The sequence below is a fragment of the Oryctolagus cuniculus genome, chromosome 3 (genome assembly GCF_051225735.1).
Source record: "Oryctolagus cuniculus isolate XC-2025 breed Fujian yellow rabbit chromosome 3, ASM5122573v1, whole genome shotgun sequence".
In the NCBI taxonomy this organism is placed as follows: domain Eukaryota; kingdom Metazoa; phylum Chordata; class Mammalia; order Lagomorpha; family Leporidae; genus Oryctolagus; species Oryctolagus cuniculus.
In genome coordinates, this window is record NC_142869.1 from 7,402,752 (window position 1) to 7,416,050 (window position 13,299).

General features: G+C 51.1%; 1 protein-coding gene across 13 annotated transcripts in view; it reads right to left on the minus strand.

The window, feature by feature from the left end:
* DIS3L2 (DIS3 like 3'-5' exoribonuclease 2) overlaps positions 1–7,827 on the minus strand; it is a 385,610-nt gene extending 377,783 nt beyond the window's left edge. For 6 of the 13 annotated variants that reach the window (XM_070070055.2, XM_089329724.1, XM_089329729.1 and 3 more), the window contains exons 1-2: positions 7,673–7,826; positions 592–726 (exon numbers count right to left, since the gene is read on the minus strand). The gene's annotated coding sequence lies outside the window, so the exon portion shown is untranslated. Of the gene's footprint in view, positions 1–591; positions 727–5,902; positions 6,065–7,008; positions 7,583–7,672 lie in introns of those variants that run through there. The other 7 variants (XM_089329727.1, XM_089329726.1, XM_070070057.2 and 4 more) reach the window with 6 other exon arrangements.
* Between the last annotated feature and the right edge of the window lie 5,472 nt (positions 7,828–13,299).

A 13,299-nucleotide genomic window follows, 5' to 3' on the forward strand; every position in this document is an offset into this window, starting at 1 on the left:
GGAAACAACACAAAACAGGCCAATGGGATTATTCCTAACAAACCAGGTAAAACACAGCAAGCTGGGGCCAGCGCTGTGGCATGGTGGGTAAAGCTGCCGCCTGCAATGCCAGCATCCCCTATAGGTGCCAGTTCAAGTCCCAGCTGCTCCACTTCCAATCTAGCTCTCTGCTTTGGCCTAGAAAAGCAGTAGAAGATGGCCCAGGTGCTTGGGCCCCTGCACCCATGTGGGAGACCCAGAAGAAGCTCCTGGCTCCTGGCTTCGGATCGGCGCAGCTCTGACCATTGCGGCCAACTAGGGAGTGAACCAGTGGATGGAAGACCTCTCTCTCTCTGCCTCTCCTTCTCTCTGTGTAACTCTTTCAAATAAATAAATAAATCTTAAAAAAAAAAAAAAAGAGCAAGCTAAAAATGAGACAAGAAAAAGCACAACCAGCAGAAACAGATTTTGCACAGCTCTCTGAAATGACTGGAAAAAAAGTGGTAAGAGTTGAAAAAGAATGAGCAAAGGATTTTAAAACTATTATCAAGTGCTTAGAATCATTAGTACAAATGCAGAAATAGATGATAAAATTCTGGGAGGCATTCCTACCTGAAGCCAAATTATTCCTGTTAAGACCACATTGGAGAGGCCCGCGCTGAGGCGTAGTAGGTTAGCTGCAGCGCCAGCACTCTATATGGGCGCCAGTTTGTGTCCAGGATGCTCCACTTCCAATACAGCTCTATGCTAATGGAGAAAGCAGTGGAAGACGGTTCAAGTGCTTGGGCCCCTGCACCCACAAGGGAGACCCAGAAGAACCTCCTAGCTCCTGGCTTTGGATCAGCACAGCTCTAGCCGCTGCAACCATTTGGGGAGTGAACCCCAGATGGAAGACCTGTCTCTCCTCCCTCTCTCTGTCTGTAACTCTGCCTCTCAAATAAATTAATCTTTAAAAAAAAATAAAAATAAAAACACCTTGGGTATTTGTAGCAGTTACGCTGAATTCCACAGCAGACTCATTTAAAACCATATAATTAAACCACTATATATTTTATGAATCACATATGGTTTTATATAAATACTTTTGCTGAACTAGACACTATTGTGTCTTAAATACTTGCACTAAAAAGGGCACTTTAAAGCCAGAAAATTTTACAATATTTTGTCACAATATGTTCTGCACTACATTTTACCTGCTTCGTAAAGTGAAATTTCAATGCATTGATTAATGTTCACTTAGAAAATTCCTGTACAGAATTTTCTTTTTCAACTTAATATGTTTTTGAGATAACATTTTAATTTTTATTGCAAAAGCTTAATGGCTCTACTTCATAAAGAGTTCAACAAATAAAAAGTGAAAGACCAAAGGTCAGCAGGAAAACAGGCAAGGTCTATAAACAACAATCAAATGAAAAGGTGTTCAACTTCACTCATAAATTTTAAAGTAGTCACAAAATCATTAATACTATAGTAGTCTATAACTCTTTTCAATTTGTTTGACAAATATTTAAAACAAGGTTTAACAAAATACTGTCAAAACAGATACACATAGATTTTTCTTCTTCTTCTTTATTTCTTAATTTTAGATCCCACACAGAGGAAGAACATGCAGCATCTGTCTTTCTGTGACAGATACTTTCAATATGATGATCTCTAGCTCCCAACCACTTTGCTGCAAATGACAGAATTTCATTCTTTTGTAGAGCTGAATAGTATTCCCAAGAGAGAAAGAGAGAGAGAGAGAGAGAGAGAGAGAGAGAGAGAGAGAGAATACACATTTTCTTTATCCACTCATCTGATGACGGACACCTTGACTGATTCCATATTTTGGCTGTTGTGAACAGTGCTGCTGTAAACGAGGTAAAGCACATACTTCTTCGATACAATGAGTTCATATCTTTTGGAAATATATCCAGTAGTGGGATTGCTGATCATATGGCAAGTCTACTTCTAGCCTTTTTGGGTTTTTTTAGATTTACTTATTTTTATTTGAAAGTCAGAGTAACAGAGAGAGAGAAAGAGAAAGAGACTGATCAATCGTCCATCTGCTGGTTCACTCCCCAGATGGCCACAATGGCCAGGGTTGGACCAGGCCAAAGCCAGGAGCTTCTTTCAGGTCTCCCTCATGAGTTGCTGGGGCCCAAACACTTGGGCCATCTTCCACTGCTTTTCCTAAGCTGTTACCAGGGAGCTGGATCAGAAGTGGAATAACCAGGACTCAAAACAACACCTATATAGGATGCCAGCATTGCAGGTGGCAATTTTACCTGTTATGCCCCTACTTCTAGCTTTTTTAAGAAAACTCCAGGGACCAGCATTCTGGTGTAATGAGTTAAGCCTGCATCCCATATGAGTGCTGGTTTGAGTCCTGGCTGTTCCACTTCCAATCCAGCTCCCTAACGCACATGGGAAAGCAGCAGCAGATGGCCTAAGTCCTTGGATCTCTGCACCCATGTAGGAGAACCAGATAGAACTCCAGGCTCCTGGCTTTGGCCTGGCCTACCCCTAGCTTGTTGTAGCCATTTGGGCAGTAGACCAACAGATGGAAGATCTCTCTCTCTCTCTCTCTCTCTCTCTCTCTCCCCCCCTCTTTCTCTTTTCTCTTTCTGTGTGTGTATGTGTCTGTCTACCTCTGTAACTAACTCTGCCTTTCAAATAAAGAAATAGGTGTTAACATTGTGGCACAGTGAGTACCAGCTTCCTGCGACGCCAGCATCCCACATGGACACTGGTTCAAGACCCAGCTGCTCCACTTCCAATCCAGCTCTCTGCTAATGTGCCTGGGAAAGCAGAAAAAGATGAACCAAGTGCTTGGGCCCCTGCACCCACACAGGAGACCCAGAAGAAGCTCTGGACCTTTGGCTTTGGCCTGGCCCAGCCCAGCTATTGCGGCCATTTCAAGGGTGAATCAGCAGATGGAAGAATCTCTGTCTCTCTCTATCTCTGCCTTTCAAAAAAACACATAAATAAATCGTAGAGAGGGAAGGGCTGGCGCCGCGGCCCGCTAGGCTAATCCTCTGCCTGCGGCACCGGCACCCCGGGTTCTAGTCCCGGTTGGGGCGCTGGTTCTGTCCCAGTTGCTCCTCTTCCAGTCCAGCTCTCTGCTGTGGCCCGGGAAGGCAGTAGAAGATGGCCCAAGTGTTTGGGCCCTGTACCCACGTGGGAGACCAGGAGGAAGCACCTGGCTCCTGGCTTCAGATCGGCGCAGCGCGCCAGCCGTAGTGGCCATTTGGGGGGTGAACCAACGGAAGGAAGACCTTTTTCTCTGTCTCTCTCTCTCACTGTCTAACTCTGCCTGTCAAAAAAAAAAAAGAAAGAGAGGAAAGAAAAAAAAATCTTTAAAAGAAAAAAAGAAATATCCATATTGTTTTTCACAATGGCTGCACTAATTTACATTACCACCCACAGTGTAAAAGAGTTATTACCCTATACAGAAATCACAATTTGGCGATTACAGTAACAAAATGATATTCCTTTTGGGGAAAATAAAGTAGCTGGATTAACAATTGACTAAACTTGACCAATTCTAGCTTCAACATAATTAGGCACATAACAACAACCCTAGGACACCAAGTTCTTGCTGTGATTCTAAATAAAATGCTTTCTAGCTGAAAAATCCTTGTCAAATCCTTCTACTTCATGTGACATGACAAAAAGGAGCATCTTCCACAGTCCTACTACCTGCCTCATTCTAATAAGGATCCTAAGGCTAGACCTAAATTTCCCCAACATCACTGACAATGGAAGAGATGGCTGGACCTCAGGGACCTGTCTACCTATTCCAAGCACATAGCTTTATTTGTAATGTGATCAATGGCATTTCTCTTCCCATAAAAAAGTTACTATTGGGGAAAAAAGATTTTGAAGGTTAAAAATAAAAGAACATTCTAATAACTGGATTCTGGAAGGTAGATTATAGGGCTGGGGTTGTGATGCAGCAGGTTAAATCAACACTTGAGATCCCAATATCCCATATCGGAGCATGGCTTCTAGTCCCAGATGCTCCACTTCCGACCCAGCTCCCTGCTAATGTGCCCGGGAAAGCAGCAGAGGATGGCCCAAGTGCTTGGACTCCTGTTACTCATGTGGGAGACCTGGATGTGGCCATCTGGAGAGTGAACTAGCAGATAAATGATATATCGCTCTATCTATTAATCTATCTATCTCTCTCTCTCTCTGTCTTTCAAATAAATAGTTGTTTTTTTTTAAAGGAAGTGGATCATACAGCATCACAAGCAACCAAAGCCTGGAACAAAGGGGCAAACTACAAACAAAAGTTTATAAATCTTTCACACACAAGAGAATGCTTCATCACACTTCTTTTGAACTTAGAATATTGAGCAATCTCAAAAGCATTTCCAGCCCAACATCAAAGTCAACTGGTCCTGAAGGCATCCTGAGAGGAGCACTGCAATCTGTGGTGAAAGTTATTCAGAATATTCAGCAGCTAAAAAAATCAAAAGCATAAATCTTTGCCTCAAAATAAATCAATCAACCTAAGAGGTGTCATGCATCAGGACTTTTTATTCTGAAGGCTTTTCATGAGACTTCCATCAAAATTTCAAGGGAAGCCAAGAACACGGGTCATGAACGATTGTATGCACTACCGAAGGCATTAGGAAAGGGGAGACTCAGCCCTGGTTACTGAGGGAAAGAAGCATTCACTGCAGGAGGCCCAAGGTAAATCTGACCGTCAACGGTCCGAACGAGACGCCGTTCTGATTTCAGGTGCAGCAATCTTTCAGGCAATGGAAGTCCTGAGGACAAACGATCAACAAGCATTCCCTGAGCACACAACGTTCCTGGGGATGAAGGACCGGGGACAGGGAAGTCAGTGTCCATGCAACCGTGGCATCTGCGGTCTAACCAAAAACAGCTGTAGATCACGAGGCAGCAGAAGCAGAAGAGGCCCGGGAAGTCATCCCGACTGCGCCCGGCCGATCACGGACAACTGGACAGGACCGGCGGTCCGCTCCAGAACAGAGGGCTGGACAGGCCTCTTCCACTCTGGGCGTATGCGTACAAGTTCAAAGACGTGGGGAGGAGCCCCATCCTTTGAGAACTGGTAGGACCTGGACTGCAGGAGAGAAGGAAGACCCCAGGGAAGGAAGGAGCGCGAGGGTCAATGCGCAGGGGGATGTGACACCAGCTATGTAGGCACAGGCAGTCCAAAGCCGACGGGCGGCTCCCGCAGCTGCAGGGGTGGGGAGGACTTGCTAAGGAGTACAGAGTGCGTTCTCCAAGATGAAAAAACTCTGGAGACCACTGCGCAATAAGGTAAATGTACTGAACACCACTGAAACTAGAAGACAATGAGGATTCTGCACGAACTTCTCTGAAGCCCTTCCGTGTACTTAAATGGTTCAGGTTTTTCAACCACAATTTAGAAGCAAAGGGGAACGGGGAAAGAGTCACAGAAAGCGTTGCCCTAGTGCCCTAGCGGCTACACTGACTCCTAACCACCAATCCTGCTCCCCAAAATTCCTTTTTACCAAAAAAAAAAAAAAAAAAAAAAAGACAAATCTTGCTAGTAGGACACAGAGGGTCCTCCAACTACAACACAACACAGGGAGGACATTGAAGAAATAGGGATTTCAGAAAACAACACGGATACTAAGCAATGGCAGAAACACAAAGCAAGCTATTCAAACACAATCTGATTGTTCATCCCTACACAAAATCCAACCCATGTCCCCACGTTAAAGCCCAGAGGCTTCTCCGATCTCAGGGGATACAGAAAAACTCTCCAATGTGCCTGCCTAGCCCTGCCCCGCACTGCAGCCGCCCACCTGATTCTCCCAGATGCTCCCACGCCTACGGAAGCCGCTGGTCCTCTCCCCAGACCCGGCTGCTTGCTCTGACGGGCCCCTTCCTTTCTCGTGCATCCAGTGTCACTCCTGCGGCTCCCTCACTAAACACTCACCAGGGCCGCAGCTTTACATGCGCGGGCGTTTACTGGAATGTCATCCGCTGAGCACAACCACCACGCCTTTCCTTACTCTGCCCCTCCAAAGCCAAGCACAGCGCCTAGGACCAGGCAAGCACTCAGTCAGCTGTGGAGTAAATGAACACACCAACACGGAACCTGCAAGAAAGCAACACAACTTAGGGTCCCCTAATGCCCAAAACAATTGAGTCTAAAATCCCTATCACACTAAGAAACAAACAAGAGTCCATTCAGATGTGCATCCAAGTGGCCCGGCCCTCCTGTCTCCAGGCAAACGCTAAGCATCGCAGGCCGGTAGCCTTACCCACACACAGACACATCCCAAAGACAAAACAGGGCCCAGCTGCCGGCTACCAAGGAGCGGCATTTCCGAGACTCGTCAGCATGTACGAGACGGGAACTAATCTTACTTACACTGTACTTCATCCAGACATAAGAACAACTACAGAAGCAAAGAGAAGAATCGCCAAGTGGCAGAGTCCCCTGTGCGACCCTGGGTCTCACACCGGAAGAGTGCTGAAAGATCCGTACTGAGCGTTCGCAGGGCACAGAGCTGACACCACACAGCCTAAGAGCTTTCAAGGAGGACCCCAAGACGCCACGTGAAACTATTTCCCAAACCCTCGAGTCTAGATAAAAAGAAATAATGTGAGACGCAGTCTTCCCCACCACAAAGACAAACTTCGCCCATGGAGACAAATTCAGTCCCATTTAATCCACAACCAAATCCTGAAATCCTGACACAAGCCGCTCTGTCCGCCTGCTCTGACCCACTGTGGCACCCACCGTCTACACCGCGTACTCTGCATGGAACAAGCGCCCTGCTACTGCTTTCCTAACACTTGAACGGGGTGGGGGGGGGGGGGGTTGCAGGCTCTTCCTTCTACCACGTCCCCCAACTGCACGTAACAGTCGGTGCTTAACAAACGTTGACCTGAAATGGAATCACACGGCCCTGAATGATGGATGCGGGGTCTAATCTGCAATCTGTCCCTAAGTGCCACTCCGGAAGGTGTCCGCGTGCCTGCTTTAGCTCCATCATCCCGGGGTTAAGAATAACTTCGCTAGGCAACAACGCTCACATCAGGCTGACGGTGTCCTCGCTGGCTCCCGTACAAAGTCACTCAAGGAAGGGTCTCGGGGCCACGGGGTCTTTGCAAGCCCAAAGCGGGGACAAACACGTGCCCCCACGTCCTCCCAAGTCGCCGCTTTCCCTCGAGACCAGCCCCAGGGAGATGGCCTAGTGGAGAAAACGAGACGACACCGACTCTGGGACAGCGACCACACCCCGCTCTCAACTGGAGAGCCAGTTTCCCGGAGGAGGGTCGAAGTGCTCGGCTGCAGGGGCTCTCGAGTCAGGAAGGCGGATACAGGGAAGCGCGAGCAAACGTCCGGGGCTGTCATCAGGCGGTACTGCCGGCCAGCCCGAACACCTCGCTCGGGACACGGCGTCCACAGGTGCCCCGAGCCTGGCCACAGGCTCTGCGTCGCGCACCCCACGGGCCACCCCGGGGAGGGGCGGAGGGCTGGCCGGGCCAGGACTGGGCCTGCTAAGACAGACCCGCCAGGCTCGGGGGGCGTGGGGTGGGCATGGCGACGTCGGGGCCGGGCAGCGACGCGGGAGGCGCAGGACGCCCGCCCCGGGCCGCCGCCGCAGGTGCCCAGCCCCGCGCCTCGGAGCCCCGGGGAGCCGGCCTCGAGCTGGGTCCCGAATACAGCAGGGGGAGGGGGCGGGGAGGGCCTCACCGTCGCTCCCGGGAGGCCGGCGCCGCCGCGGACCCGCAGTTGCTAAGGAGAATGCTCTTCCGGGTCAGGGGCGCGGCGTTCGCGAGCGCAACGGTGGCCGGGTGGGGCCAAAGCGCCTTGCGTGCGCGGCGGCGGGGCTGAGCGGCCGCAGCGGGCGGTGCCAGCCACCTGACCCTGGTGCCAGCCACCCTTCTCGCCCTGGCCTGTCCCGCAGACGCCTCCAGCCCTGAAGCTGCTCGGGGCCAGGAGCCCCTGGGTGTCGCCGCGCGGGCCCCTTTCCTGTTACAAGGTCGCTCGTTTTTCCACTGGACACGTGCTCAGAGCCAGATGCCCGCCGGCTGAGCGAATACAGAGGTGGGCCACCCAGGTGTGGTCCCTGACCCCGAAGGTGCGGGCTGGTGGCCGAGCAGGCAGAGAAAAGGTGATGTTGGAGGGTAGGAGTTGATGATTCAGGTCAGAGAGCTGGCGCAGTGGAGAACCCTACCAAAACCGCAGAGGGGCCTGTCCAGCCAAGTGTGTGCACAGAGAACGGCTGAGGGTGCAACCAAGGAAACCCCAATATGGGAGGTGTGTGCGGAGGTAAAGGAACCCTCCAGGAGCAGGCCGAATGTTCTAGAGAGCCGGAGAAGTAACCATTGTCACGTGCTCCATAGAGCAGGTGTCCAGCGGTGACCATAGGGAAGTCCCCAGCCGGGAGTACAGTGTCAGAGTCCACAGTGGCTTGAATCCGGAGCGGGGGGCACCACCGCGTGTTCCCTCAGGGCCAGGGTGGTGGGCAGTGCAGGGAAGCGGAGGGCAGACGGGTCTCATGTGGGCAGGAGCCTGAATTTCTGCTCCAGGTTCTGTCTCACACAGAGACAAGAATTCCAAGCTGAGACATGGGAAGGTGCCCAAGTAGGACAGGATTTATTGAAAATGAGAGAAAACGTACAATCATGTGTGCGAGTGGGCCGCCCCACGCGGAGAACTGCCCATCACGCGTGGGCGGAGGAAGCCTGAACAGCGCCCCCAGCGGTAAAGAGCAGTGAAGTGGGCTGTCCCCCATTCTCAGCCTCTCTGAGGTGTGGGGGTGACTCTACATGCGTGGGAACTTCAGGATGCTTCCATCTTTCCACGTGGAGCTTTATTTTCATATTTTCATGGTGTCCAGGGGAAACAGGTGCATCCTGGGAAAGGGGGTGTTTCGGCTGACGGGTCCTTCCAGCTCAGTCAGTCCACACTCGCTGCCCAGGGACGCCCTGCGGGTCCAGCAGAGCCGCCTCCCCGTCACAGACGGCGATCCGAGGCGTGTTCCCTGTGGCTCAGTCCCTTCTTCCTCAGGGTGACTGTTCCCATCCACTTTGACAGGAACAGTGGCATGACAGCCAGAAACTCGCTGTTGCAATGTGAACTACAACCCAAAAGTCACGCTGAGAACTGCAGTGTGTTCTCCATCAGGGGGGGTTTCTGTAGTCCAAGAGGTTTCTCCGGGTCGCTGATTTGTATTTCTGGGCAGAGGGAGGGAGGGATTTAGGAGACTCCGCCAGACGCCTTTGGGCCTCCCTCCACGTGTTCCATGTTAAACAGGGAAGAGATACATTAAATTGTTCCTGAATTGCTTAGCGCTTTAAAAAACATCACCATAGTATTAAGCAAATTTCAGGATCCCCCTACCAATAACTAGGAGATCCCTGAAGGTGGACAGTGCTCACACTGTCATAGGCCACACACATAGGCCACACACATAGGCCTCGATCAAGTTTAAAGAAGAAACGGGGGTTGGCTCTGTGGCGTAGTGGGTTAAGCTGCCGCCTGCAGAGCCAGCATCCCAGTTGGGCGCCAGTTCAAGACTCGGCTGCTCCACTTCCAATCCAGCTCTCGGCTATGGCCTGGGAAAGCAGTGGAAGATGGCCCAGATGCTTGGGCCCCTGCACCCACGTGGGAGACCCAGAGAAAGCTCCTGGCTCCTGGTTTCAGATCAGCCCAGTTCTGGCCGTTGCAGCCAACTGGGGAGTGAACCAGCGGATGGAATACCTCTCTCTCTCTCTCTCTCTCTCTCTCTGTGTGTGTGTGTGTAACTCTTTCAAATAAATAAATAAATCCTTTAAAAAAAAAAAAGCATCAATGCACTCAGTGGACCTGCAGTTTTAATGCTTGAACAGACCCTTCCGGAACTCTCACACACACTGCGATGCAGGCGGAACTCGTCTGTTCGTCCTGGAGGACGGAGGAAGCCCAGCCGGAGGTGGAGGGGCCCAGCGATTCAGCGGGGAGGAAGGGACCACTGGGGGGGGGGGGGACCCAGAAGGAAAAGGACACAGAATTGAAAGAATACAATCTGGTTTTCCAGAACTGGAAATGGGGTCTGATCAGCTAGGGGCTGGAACAGGAGAGCAGGGGAAGGAGGGCTGAGACTTGTTCTCCAGGGCAACAGTGGCTCTCACTCTGAGTGGACGTCGGGCAGAGAGTGTGGCCTTGCTGGTGTGAAGGCTGCAGGTTTGGGGTGGACGTTTGCCCGTGCCCGCTCAGTGGCATGGACCCAAACTTCCTCATGTGGGCTGAAGGCAGACCACCACTCCCTCTGGAGTACATGGAGTAAGCGATTTGCACTGTCAGCACATCTCCAATCCACAACTTCAGTATATTCCCAGCATAGCAGGCATTATAATGTTCTTTTTATTGTTTTTTAAGACTATTTACTTGAGAGGTAGAGTTACAGAGAGAAGGGTCTTCCAACCACTGGGTCACTCCCCAAGTGGCTACAACGGCCAGAGCTGGGTCGATCAGGAGCCAGGAGATTGTTCTGGGTCTCCCACCACACAGGTGCAAGCCTCAAGCACTTGGGCCATCTTCCCCTGCTTTCCCAGGCCATCAGCAGAGAGCTAGAATGGAAGAGGAGCAGCCGGGATACAAACCAGTGCCCACAAGGGATGCCGGCTGCACATGTGGAGGCTTAGCCTACCATGCCACCACATTGGCCCCTATGATGTTCCTCTTTGTTGTTGTTGTTTAAGATTTATTTATTTATTTGAAAGTCAGAGTTATACAGAGAGAGAAGGAGAGGCAGAGAAAGAGAGAGAGAGAGAGTCTTCCATCCGATGGTTCACTCCCCAGTTGGCTGCAATGGCCAGAACTGGGCTGATCTGAAACCAGGGGCTTTCTCTGGGTCTCCCACATGGGTGCAGGGGCCCAAGTACTTGGGCCATCTTCTACTGCTTTCCCAGGCCATAGCAGAGAGCTAGATTGGAAGTGAAGCAGCCGGGTCTCGAACTGGCGCCCATATGGGATGCTGGCACTGCAGGTCAGGGCATTAACCCACTGTAGCACAGCACTGGCCTCTATGATGTTCTTCTTTGAACATCTACCCACAGTATATGTGACCAGCTATCCATGGAAGTAAACCAAGAAATTTAAAAGGTGTGGCAAATGCATTTAGAAACATCCAAAATATCAAAGAGGCTGCCTCTGTCTGAGCTGATGTAACAGAGTACCGTAGACCATGTGGCTTCTGAGGACAGAAGTTGGCCTCCCAGTTCTGAAGGTGGGGTGGACCAAGCTCAAGGCGCCAGCATATTTGCTGTCTGGTGAGGGCCTGCTTCCTTGTTCATAGCCACCTTCTCACTGTAACCTCACACGGCAGGAAGGGCAGGGAGCTCTCTGGAGCCCCCAGGAGGGGACTAATGGCATCTGAGGATTCTGCTCTCGTGAGTTGATCGCCTCCCAACACCATCACATTGGAGGTTAGAATTTAGAATTTCTTTCTTTTTTTAAAGATTTACTTATTTATTTATTTATTTGAAAGAGTTATGTAGAGAGAAGAGGCAGAGAGAGAGAGAGAGGTCTTCCATCTGATGGTTCACTCCCCAATTGGCTGCAACGGCCAGAGCTGCGCCTATCCGGAGCCAGGAGCCAGGAGCTTCTTCTGGGTCTCCCACACGGGTGCAGGGCTCAAGGACTTGGGTCATCTTCTACTGCTCTCCCAGGCCATAGCAGAGAGCTGGATTGGAAGAGGAGCAGCTGGGACTGGAAGCGGCGTCCATACAGGATGCTGACACTTCAGGCCAGGGCGTTGACCCGCTGCTCCACAGCGCCAGCCCCGGCATATCTTTAGAGAACTGTGTGGTGTTGTGGGTGGACTCTGCTTCCAGAGCAGCCCAGCCACAGAAGGTTCCAGCTCACGTGCTCTGTCTGATGGTCTCTGGATGACAGATGGCCAGTTAATGATGCAAAGTCTCTTGAGAGATGCCCCCCAAGACCCCGAATCTGAGGACCAGCTCAGAATCACTGTGCCCTGCTGGTGGAATAAGCGTATGAAACAAGCCACATGCCTCCTCCAGTAGAGGGACTCCGGGCAGAGCTGCCCACGTCTGCCCTAACAAAGGAACGCAGACTGAGTGAGAGTTTATTCCTCGCGGTTCTGGAGGCTGGAGTCCAAGGTCAGGGCAAGGTGAGCACCCGCCTGCTGGTTCTTGTCTTGTCCCAGTGAGGAAGAGGCCATCGAGGTCTCAGGAAAGTGCTAATTCCATCCTGAGGGCCCCTCCCTGGGAGCCACTTGCTTTTCACAGGTTCCACCTTCCACGGGTTCAACATGGGAATCTGCGAGAGACACAGCTTCTCAGTCCCCGTCAGTCTTTGTGAAGTCCAAGCTTTCTGGGCTTAGGGGCCACAGAGGGCGAGAGCTGTCCCAGGCCTTTCCAGTGCCGGGCTGACCCTGACTCTCAACCACTTTCACCCTAACCTGGTCCTCCCCAGGGAAGCCCGGGGGGAGCCACTCCTGAGCACACTGTCCCTCATCACCACACCCTCACCCTAGGGAGCAAGACCTGTGGGTTGTCTCCTTCCCCTGCCCAACCCCACCACCACCAATGGCAGTGAAAGAAGCAACAACCAACAGAAAGTGTTGCAGCCTCCTGGATGAGCCCCGGTGATAAAGGCGGGCTGCATGCACGCTCGCGTGTGTGTGGAAGACAAAGTGAGGACCAGGTCATGTACCACAGCATCTCGAGATAAGCTGGAAGCAGCTCACTCAGCAACACGACTGGATGTCCTCTCATGTGCTGATTCTATCGGAAAGGAAGTAAAAGCCAATGAAAGCACCATAAATACAGTAACGGAAACCTTACATAAAAAGGCACGTAGTCCAAGAACCAACGGGAGGCTGGGACGTGACACTGGGAGACCACAGCCTCAGCTGTGGGATGCGTGGAGGTTCCAGGAGCCTGATCCTCACCCGTGTGCGCTGAGAAGGCCCCAAGCTGAGAGTGCCGGGGTGAGCACAGACGTCGTGTCATTGCCAGATCCGTCCTCGGCCGACACCAAAGCAAGTAGCCCAGCTCACACCACCGTCTCCGTCTTCTGATCTTTGACTGTAGTCTTTGTTCTTACCTCACTTTAAGTTTCTAAAAATACATTTTCTTTTTCTCCTATGTTTACAGAATTTTGTATTTTTACTTATTTTCATTTTCTTTTAAACACAGAAGTCTTCCATCTGCTGGTTCACTCTCCAGGTGCCTGTAGTAGCCAGGAGTGGGCCAAAGCCAGTGGCCTGGAACAGTGTCTGGGTCTCCTGTGTTTCTCTTTTAAAATCTAAATTTTGTCTCTTTGGTCTTAGCCTCTTTCTCTTTTTCTTTCCAGTTCCGATTTAAGAA